At 44.1% G+C, this 10,689-nt stretch overlaps 1 non-coding gene across 1 annotated transcript; it reads right to left on the bottom strand.

Moving 5' to 3' along the window:
- Nucleotides 1–10,380: 10,380 nt before the first annotated feature.
- On the bottom strand, nucleotides 10,381–10,485 carry LOC122894934. The gene has a single exon (XR_006381924.1). It is a non-coding gene; the product is annotated as a U6 spliceosomal RNA (small nuclear RNA).
- Between the last annotated feature and the right edge of the window lie 204 nt (nucleotides 10,486–10,689).

The raw sequence follows: 10,689 nt of genomic DNA on the forward strand, positions 1-10,689 counted from the left end.
GTTGCCATTCACTGTCGTCTTAACGTAAAAATTGGTGAACACTTTTCTCGTTGATGTGAACGAGGAAGAGGAAATGAAACAAGCAAGACGTGTTGGAACTGTTGGAACCTCACTCACTAGTCAGTAACGTGAGCTGTTGCTTTGCTTTAGCAGAGAATTATTTTCCAGTGGTAAGAGAATATTTCCTCAGGCTTGTGTGTGTGTGTGTGTGTGTGTGTGTGTGCGCGTGCTATTCTGAGCGTAATGGCCACAGACCTAACACACTTAGCAGTTTAATCTGAATTATGATCATTTTCCCATCACTTTCTTAGGTGGAGACAATAAAACATTAAACCAAGGCTTGATTTGCGGTTCTTAGAACAGTGCATGGCACATGGAAAGTGCTACCGAAATGCTGGCTATTATTTACTATTATCTGCGGTCCAAGTCACCCGGGCACGACTCCTGAGTTTGAGTGCAGCTGGTGGCTGGCTTGTCTCCACATGTGCCTGGAGAGTTACGTTCCTGGGTCAGGTCCCAGAGAGAGGCAGGAAGGTGGGCAGAGCCGGGTGGTTAGGGAGGAGTTTGGGCTGGGGGAGTGGGTCACGGGCAGCGAATGTCTTCCCCTCCTGCCCACCGTGTGCTACGAGGGGCCTCTGGGTAGACAGCTGGGGCCCAGGACAGGCACGGGTTCCATCCCCACAATGGCACCCACAGAGCTGAGTCAGAGCGCACTGTTTAGACACGGTTCCTCTCTATCATTCTGCTAATAGATTTGGATAGCTCCCCCAAATTCTAAATTTATGGACGTGGTTTTCTTTTTCTTTCCTCCCCTCCTCCCCGCCCCTGCACCACCATATCTACTGCAGCTGGTCTCTGGGAATCTTGGGGATCAAAGGCGCATGGGGTCCCAGGACCAGGGCGATACTACCCCTTGGGCTCTGGGAACATCTGGAAGGAAGCATTCATCACAGGAGATCCTTAAGTTTGAAACAGGCCCCAGGGAAAATGTGCTGGGCTGGCTTGGAAGGCATTCAGCTCTCCTTTGTATGACCTGATTTTGAAGACTGACCCTTCCGTGCCAAGAAACGTGAAGTTCATTGCCAAGGTAGACAAGACTGCGCTTGGCAGACTTCACCAGTGGAACAGGGATTCCCTCACTCAGCACCTGTCTTGCTGAGGCCCCTCCCGCACCCTGGGACTTCACATCTTTGTGGGGGCTCGCTCCCCAAATGACTGGGGTTGGGGGAAGTGGAGGGCGTGGATGAAATGGGCTCTGACTCTCTCCCACCAATGTTTTCTCCTTCACTCTTCAGTCACAGGCCTGGGCAGATTAGGTGACAGATACTCAGGGTTGTTGGCTGCAAACAAGCCACTGGTGTGCGTGTAAGCAGAAAAGGCTTTCGTGTGCCTCTGAGAAGCGCTGTGAGGACGAGAGGCTGGGCTTGAGCGCTGGGACAAGGCCGAGCTACTGTAAGGAGACCTCATGGCCGCCCCAGTGGAGTGTGGCCGGATGCGAGCCCTCCTAGGGCCGATGCTGAGCACCCGGCTCTGCCGCCGCCACCCCCAAACTGGCACTCACCCCCCAACTGCTAGGCTCCAAGCATCTGATCGGTGGACACCGGTCACACGTCTATGCCCCAACTGCGAAGGAAGCTGGGAAGGTACGTTTCTGATTTCTACTTTAGGGAGACACAGACTCCGAAGGTGGACGCCATCCTAAACACCAGAAAGGGGTTTGTGGGCAGCCAAGAGGAAGGATAAATATTCACACATAATCAGTGACCTAAAATCACAATGACCGGAGCCAATGACCTGCCTTGAGAATGGCCCCTGGGCCCCGACCCTGTTGCCTGGGTCCCGAGATACTCACCCTCTTGCTCCTAAAGTTGGTCCTGCCTCCTTGCCAGGAGACTGCATCCTCTCTGTATCCCATAAGTGATGCTTTAATTATTGTTCGAATGTTTGATTGGGGTCTTTGTAGGCAAATGCAAATACTTTCAAGGGCCAGGCAGGTAAATGAGTGAAGGAAGTGGACAGAAGGGTGTGCTCGGGGCAGAAAGACTGAAGGGGAGGCCTTTCCTCAGATGTTTCCACCTGGAAATACGGACCCAGTGACCAGATAACTCTGTGGATTTCTCTACATGAAACCTCCAGATTTAACAATAACTGGTCAAATATTCTTGATCTGTTAAAAAAAATTTTATTACAAAAAACTCCAAATGTACAGAAAAATAGAAGGATGGTATAATGAACAACCACATCCAAATACACTCGTCACTCAGATTTAACACTTTGAACATTTTGCCATGTTTCATCTACTTTTGTCCTGCCTATGTATTTTATAAGTTTTTATTTTAAGTCCTCTCTACACACGATGTGGGATTTGATCTCACAGCCCCGAGGTCAGGAGCCACACGTTCCACCAACGGAACCAGCCAGGGAGGCCCATCCTGTTGAAGTATTTTAATGTAACAAAATCAGAAGAGCTAATAAAATATTTTATCCTTAAGTACTTTAATAGGTGTCTCTTCAAAACACAGATACTTTCCCAAGTAGTAGCTACTTAATAATACTTAAAGTTAACAATCTTTACTCTGATTTCTTTTGCTACCCCAAAGGTGATGCTTTAGATGTATTGTTCAAACCAGAGTCCAATCGAGGACCAAGAATTGGTTTTGATTGTTATGTGTCTTAAGAATCTTTAATCTAGAAGAGACCGTCTGTTTTGTTTTGCTATTTTGTGTGTGTGCTTTTGCGGACACCGATTTGAAGAACTCAGACCAGTGTCTTGTCGACGGTGCTATTAATCTAGACAGGTCTGATGGTTTCCTTGTGGTGTCACTTACCTTGTTCATTTATCTTTTGCATTTCCTGCAAACTGGAAGTTAGATCTAAAGGCTGGATTAAATTTATGTTAGCATTTTGGCAAGAATGTGTCGTGGGGTGATGCGGAATGCCTAATCCGTGATCTCAGAAGGCCCAGGTTGCTGTTGCTATTAGTACAGATGTCCGATGAAACACTAGGTTGAGATGATTCCCTACCTTACAATTACGTATTTTCTTCCTTAGATCCGTCATTGCCTCAGAAACACTTTACTGGATGGGTTAGCCTCCATTGGTACGCCTTGCCCTAATCAATTACTTCATTAGGGATCGCAAGAGGGGGTTGCTATGCCTTCAACATTTACAAGCCGGCATTGCTCAGGATGGAAGAGCTTTCTTGTGTCATCAACTGGGGCTACGTGGTTTTCCTGAAACTGGAACTATGGGTTCCTCCTGGAAGACAGAAAAAAAACGCGTCATGTTTTGGCTTTAACATTTCTCAGAGTAAGGAGCTGGCGTAAGAGCTTTGGCCAATTCCGTATCCCCTTTGTCCCTGGGGGTATGTTCTAAGACCATGGATGGTACTGAACCACAGATATACTATGTTTTTCCCTAGGCATACATACCTACAATAAAATTTAGTTTATAAATTAGGCACGGTAAGGGATAAATGACAATAAAATAGAACAATTCTAATAAGAGCAGTAATACTGTATGTAATATATCGTATGTAAGTAATATACTATAATAAGACTTATGGGAATGCAGTCTCTCTCTCAGAATACCTCATTGTTTTGTACTCATTCTTGTGATGAGGTGAGATGATAAAATGCCCGTGTGACGAGATGAAGCGAAGTGGGAGACGTAGGGCCAGTGGCTTAGCCTTAGGTTTCTACTGGCCTTCTGATTGTCTCCTTCTAGGCTGCAGTTGACCGAAACCACAGATAAGGGGGAATGACTGAAATGACAAAGTGTTCTCCTTTTTTAGCATCATTGTGGATGGCTGGATTTTTCTGTATTCGATGTTGTGTAATCAATGACATCCTTTATTCTTCTCCGATGCTCAAATTGTACTGCCTTTGGCCAGCAGACCCCTTCGAGATGGTTCTCTGGGAAGTTTTTTGTTCGTTTGTTTTTCGGGTTTTGTTTTTTTGTTTTTTGTTTTTTGTTTTTTTGACATCTGTCTGCTGCCTTTGGTCACCTTTCCCCTTCCAGGCACAACTTGATGTCTCTCATTCCCAAGGGAACTGTTCCTGCTCCAGCCCTGACTTTAGCCATTTCTGCAGGAGTTTCAGGTTCCTTCTCCAAGTATTTTAAAGGCCGTGGACAGGTTAAATAAACCATGTTCCTCGGCTGGATACAGCCTATGGTGTGCTAGTTTGCCACCTCGGGTTTTCAGTTTCTGTGGTTTTATGCTACGAGACACGGGCAATCAAATGTCTCTGCATTTGTTGTTGCTGTCATTGTGTTGTCGTTCTTACTTGTTGATTACTTGTTCTTTTTTTTTTTTTTAAAGATTTTATTTATTTATTCTACAGAGAGAGATTACAAGTAGGCAGAGAGGCAGGCAGAGAGAGAGGAGGAAGCAGGCTCCCCGCTGAGCAGAGAGCCCGATGCGGGACTCGATCCCAGGACCCTGAGATCATGACCTGAGCCGAAGGCAGCGGCTTAACCCACTGAGCCACCCAGGTGCCCTGATTACTTGTTCTTAAACATAATAGACATCAGTGCAGGACCCACGTATCCATGAACTACTCCACTCACTGTAGCCTGTGAATACGCTCATTTCATGCAGAATCCTAAGGAATAATTTTCTTTCTTTCTTTTTTTTTTTTTTAAGATTTTTTATTATTTATTTGACAGAGAGAAAGGTCACAAGTAGGCCGAGAGATGGGCAGAGAGAGAGGAGGAAGCAGGCTCCCCGCCAAGCCTAGAGCCTAATGAGCCACTCAATCCCAGGTCGCTGAGATCATGACCTGAGCCGAAGGCAGAGGTTTAACCCACTGAGCCACCCAGGCGTCCCAAGGAATAATTTTCTAATCATCTAGGTTTGTCTTGTCAGCTGCCCCATTTGGTCCCACTTCCTTGGGATTATGCTGTGTCCCTCTCATACCTTCCTGACTGTGACAAGGTGAGATCTCCATGATATACTCTTACGTGGGTGACAAGCAGCAGGTCCTTAGAAATGGGCGTTCTCATCCCATGCTATCGGGAGTGTACATTTGTGTCACTTTTCAGGAGGACAGCATGGTGTATCATTCAGGGTTTCTTCATTTACAAGTGACAGTAATCCAAGGACAAAACTAGTTTACAAAATCCTAGTACAAAACTAGCTTAAACAAACAAGCAAAGGATAGTCATTGACTCAGTTCACTGGGAAGACCGAGGGAGGGATGGCTTCAGGCACAGCTGGATTCAGGACATGGCTAAGACCATCAGGGCTCTGACTCCTTATTTCTTGACTGTTTCTCTGACTGTGTCGGCTTTATTCTCATGATCCTCGATCTACATGGCAGGGAAGATGGCGTCTTAGAGCCTCAAGCCTGTATCTTTGTGGCTTCTGATCAAAAAGGGAGAGAAAAAGCCCCCTCTCACAGAAGCTTCATGTAAAGTCTCAGGGAGTACTCTGATTAACTCTTTTTGGATCTTATGCCCATCTCTGAATTGAACATGCAGGCAGGGGAAGAGAGTACTCTGGCTGCCTCCAGTGGCAAGTTCAGCCCTGTAGAGGAGAGGTTCATAGTGACTGACAGCCCACAAGGGCCAGAGAGTATAGGGGAGGTGTGGCTCCCTAAGGGAAAAGCAAAAGGCTGTTATTGGAAGAAGCGGGACAAAGAATTCTGAGCAGGGAAGCACATCAGATGTCCCTTACATTCAGAAAAAAAAAAAAAAAGTCAACAAAGACTTTAAAGCAGTCTGCCTTCCATCTAAGAGAATGATTCCACATCAAAGAATTCCTGAAAAAAAAAAAATCACAGACTAGGGCAGATTTGAGTCCAAGGATGTTCATAGTCACAGCACTGTTTATAATAGCAAAATACTTTAAGAATCTAAATTCCACTAAGAGGAGATTAAACAACTTAGTGCACATCCGTGTTATTGGGAAGCTAAGCAGCAAGCGAAAATGATCATTATTTCCTTGTATTTCATGACCAGGAAAGACCTCCATGATGTACTGTTAAGTAGAAAAGGCAGGCTACAAAGCAGAACACATATTATAATCTCATTTTTTAAATTAGGTAGATACCCATTGGGAAATAAACATTGTCAGGAAAACACATTGCAGGCTTAATAGAGGTTACCTTTGGGTGATTATTTCCATTTATTTAATTTGTTTATCTGAATTTTCTATGATAAGTACATATTACTTTTTTATGAGAGATAATTTTTTTTTTTAAGGAAAGAAATCAGGAAAAGCACACAAAGACACTCAAAGAATAGATGTAACAAGCAAGGACACAGAATGGGGGTGACCATGGTCATGGGCACGAGGTCAGAGAGGCTTAAATCCAAGGACTCCAGGCCTGGAGGCCCCTGGGGAGACACGGCACCCCTAATCATCCACTCTCCTTGCCTGTCATCTTCACGACTCCCAGTTACCACACTAATGGCAGGGTGGGCTGACCAGGCAGGCTGCCACTGGCCCTCAGCTGAGAGAAGTCAAGTCGTCCTTGTCTTTTCCCTCCTCTGTCCCTGCCCGTGGATACCGCCTTTCACCAGCCAGCCCTATCCCCACTCCAAGCCCTGCCAGTTCCGGCAAGAGCAGTTCAGGCTGGTCCCCTGGGCTCTCAGGTTAACTGAGCAATCATCCAACCTAGGAGTAAAAGCCAGTGGGCCAGGAGGCAGGGAGGGCCCATAGAGACCTGGGAGGGTCCCATTGGCCTGGTGCCCTGATGTTCAGCTCCCCAGCATGGGCTCAGCAGACCCCACCCCAACTCTTGCTTTTACTCCCCCAGGGCTGGGATAAAAAGCTTCCTTCCTCCAAAGACCTCCAGCTCCAGACCAAAGTCAGCCTCTGCACAGTGCCCGGTGTGGGGTGCTGGGCCTTCCAGCCTCGGGTCCCCGCTGTGTCTCCACTTGGCGAATGCTGAAGGATCTGTCCTCCAGAGGCCTTGATATCCTCTAAATAGTCAACTCTAACTGGATTACCTCTTTTAGACAAGCACAGTGGGCAGTCCCCTCCAGTCTCTAGTAGCAAATTAAAACTGCCAGAATCAGAATCTTTGGCTACGGAGAGAACCAGAGCCACGAGGCACAATTTGCTGGATGTTTTGTTTCCCAAGAGAAAGGGGGGGCGGGAATCACTATGGTTAAGTGTTGGGAGGAAGGGGCACTTCAGGCCAATAAAGGAAATATATATTCAAGAATTGTCTGGAACATTCCTGTTCTAGCATATAAAATTCACATATTTTTTTAATTTTTTTTATTCTTTAATAAACATATAATGTATTATTAGCCCCAGGGGTACAGGTCTGTGATAAAATTCACATAAATGGTATATGCTACTCCATGGTATAGCTATATGTCTTTTTACAAGATTTTTAAAAAAGATTTTATTTATTTATTTGAGACAGAGAGCGCATGAGTGCAGGAAGGAGCAGAGGGAGAAGCAGACTCCCTGCAGAGCAGCAGGGAGCCCGAGGTGGGGCTCGATCCCAGGACCCCGAGATCATGACCTGAGCTGAAGGCAGAGGTTCAACTGACCGAGTCACGCAGGTACCCCCTTTTTCAACATTTTTAATGAAAAATTTCAAACATAATGGTTTTCACAGTGAAAAAAGCCCTATACCATCCCCCAATGTTTACTATTAACATTGTATTATATTTGCCTTATTATATCTCCCTACCTCTCCATCCTTCTGTCAATACATTTTATTTTTTTTATGCATCTCACAGTCAATTGCAGACATCAGTAACTTCCCCCTAGTTACTTCAGTATATTTATCTTTAACTAGAGCTCAGTATTGTTTATGGTTTAAAAAAAAATTCATTTTTAAGTAGGTTCTATACCCAATGCAGGGCTTGAACTCATGACCCTGAGATCAAGAGTTGCGTGCTCTACCAACTGAGCCAGCCAGGCGCCCCTGTTTTTAGTTTTTTTGAAGTGAAATCTACAAGCAATGAAACAGAGAATCTTAAGTGTGCATTTGCCCAATTTTCACAAATACATAAACTTGTACACCCCAAGACATAGAACAAGACCTAGAACCCTACCAGCATCCCAGAACGTTTCCTTGTGCCCTTTCTTGTCAATATCTGCCTCCAGCCTCTCAGAGGACAGCACTGTTTGGGTTGTTTCCACCATAGGTTAGTTCTACCTGTTCTAGAACTTTACAGATATTGAATCATACAGAATATACTCTTTTGTGAAGGCTTATTTCACTCAACATCATGGTTTTGAGTCACCTATGTTACTACACGTACCAATACTTTGTTCTTTTTTTTTTTTTAATCTGGAGTAATATTCCATTTTATGAATATAGCACTGTTACCCATTTTCTTATTGATGGATATCTGAGTTGTTTCCAGCTTTTTGGCTATTGTGAAGAAGTTGCTATGAACATTCCTGTGTAAGTCCTTTTGTGGACATAATTTCATTTCCCTCAGGTCAACACCTAGAAGTGGAATTCCTGGATCATAGGGTTGGTGTATAATTAGTTTTAAAAGAACTGGCTTTTTCTAAAGTGGTTGTATTATTTTATATTCCCACGAATAATATATGAGAGTTCTGGTTGTTCCTTATTCTCATTAACCTTTGGTGGGGGTCAGTTGTTTAAATTTTTAGCCATTCTATCACCTATGTAGTAGGATCTTATCATTTTAATTTGCATTGCCCTGATTATTAATAATACTGTCTTTAGTGTTCCTATTATCCATTCATATATCCTCTTTTGTGAAACATCTGTTCTAATCTTTTTTTCTTTTTGGGGGGGACGCCTGGGTGGCTCCGTGGGTTAAAGCCTCTGCTTTCAGCTCAGGTCATGATCCCAGAGTCCTGGGATCGAGCCCTGCATGGAGCTCTCTGCTCAGCAGGGAGCCTGCTTCCCTTGCTCTCTTTCTGCCGCCTGCCTCTCTGCCTACTTGTGATCTCTATTTGTCAAATAAATAAATAAAGTCTTTTTCCAAAAAAAATCTTTTTTTTTTTTAAAGATTTTATTTATTTATTTGAGAGAGAGACAGTGAGAGAGAACATGAGTGAGGAGAAGGTCAGAGGGAGAAGCAGACTCCCCATGGAGCTGGGAGCCCGATGCGGGACTCGATCCCGGGACTCCAGGATCATGACCTGAGCCGAAGGCAGTCGTCCAACCAACTGAGCCACCCAGGCACCCCAAATCTTTTTTTTTTTAAGAGTTTATTTATTTTGGGGCGCCTGGGTGGCTCAGTGGATTAAAGCCTCTGCCTTTGACTCAGGTCATGATCCCAGGGTGCGGGGATCGAGCCCCACATCAGGCTCTCTGCTCAGCAGGGAGCCTGCTTCCTCCTCTCTCTCTGCCTGCCTCTCTGCCTACTTGTGATCTCTATCTGTCAAATAAATAAATAAAATAAAATAAAAAAAAGAGTTTATTTATTTTGACACACAAAGAGAGTGCAAGCACACAGGCAGGGAGAGCAGTAGGCAGAAAGGAGGGAGAAGCAGCCTCCCCACGGAGCAGGCTCGCTTTCCTAAGAAACATTTGTGTTTCCTAGGAAGCCACGAAGATATTCTCTGTTTTCTTCTAAGAGCTTTATATGGTTTTAGCTTTTATGCTTGCAACTATGATCTGTCTTGAGTTACTTACTTTTTGTGTATGGTGTGAAGTAGGAGATAAGGCTCATTTTTTTTTTTTTCTATTTGGATAACCAGTTATTCCAGCCCCATATATTGAAAGGATTTTTCTCTCCCCCTTGGATTCCTTTGGCACTATTGTCAAATATCAAATGACTAAATAAGGGGGAGTCTATTTTCAGCTTCTGTTCTGCTCGTTGATTTATTGGTTGATTCTTAAAATGGTACCATGCTATGTTGATTAGTGTAGTTTTATATTTAGTCTTGAAGTAAGGTAATGTAAGACTTCTAACTTCTTTTCAAGATTGCTTTGGATAGTCTGGGTCCTTTGCATTTCTGCATAAGGTTTAGAATCAGCATGTCAATTTTCCTGATTCTATAAGGCTATGGAGATTATGATTTATGAATTAAATCCGTGAATCAATTGAGGAGAATTAACAGTACGGAGTCTTCTAATCCATGAACATGGTATGTCTCTCCATGGGTCCAGATCCTTTAAAAATTTCCCTCAGGGATGTTTTCTAGTTTTCCGAGTAAATTTTGCACATATTTTGTTAAATTTATTCTTAAGTATTTTCTGGTTTTTTGTTTTTATTGTAAATTGAATTTTTTTTTAAGGGAGGGGAGGTGTAGAGAGAGAGAGAATCTTAAGCAGGTCAGTGTGGCGCCTGATGTGGAGCTTGATCTCACAACCCCAAGATCATGACCTGAGCCAAAATCAAGAGTTGGATGCTTAACTGACTGAGCCACCCAGGTACCCCCAGATTGAATTGTTTTTTAAATTTTACTTTTCAACTATCTAATACTAAAAAAATATGGAATGCTTCACAAATTTGATTCCATCCTCGTGCAGGGACCAAGTTAATCTTTATCATTCCTGTTTCAGTATACAAGTTGCCAAAGTCTAAAAACACAATATGATCCACTCCTGTGAGTTTTTAAGATATGCTCCAGGCAAGGAAGTCCCTTCTTTCCTGGGGCTCCTTGTGCTCCTAGCATATGGCCACAGACCCCTACACAGAGCATTATGGGATCTCTGCCCAGAGTGCCTTCTCCTCTGGGTCATTATCTGGCTCTCTGAGGTTGGATGCCTACATTCTCCACTACAAACTCCACAC

This window comes from Neovison vison, chromosome 13 (genome assembly GCF_020171115.1).
Source record: "Neovison vison isolate M4711 chromosome 13, ASM_NN_V1, whole genome shotgun sequence".
Classification (NCBI taxonomy): domain Eukaryota; kingdom Metazoa; phylum Chordata; class Mammalia; order Carnivora; family Mustelidae; genus Neogale; species Neogale vison.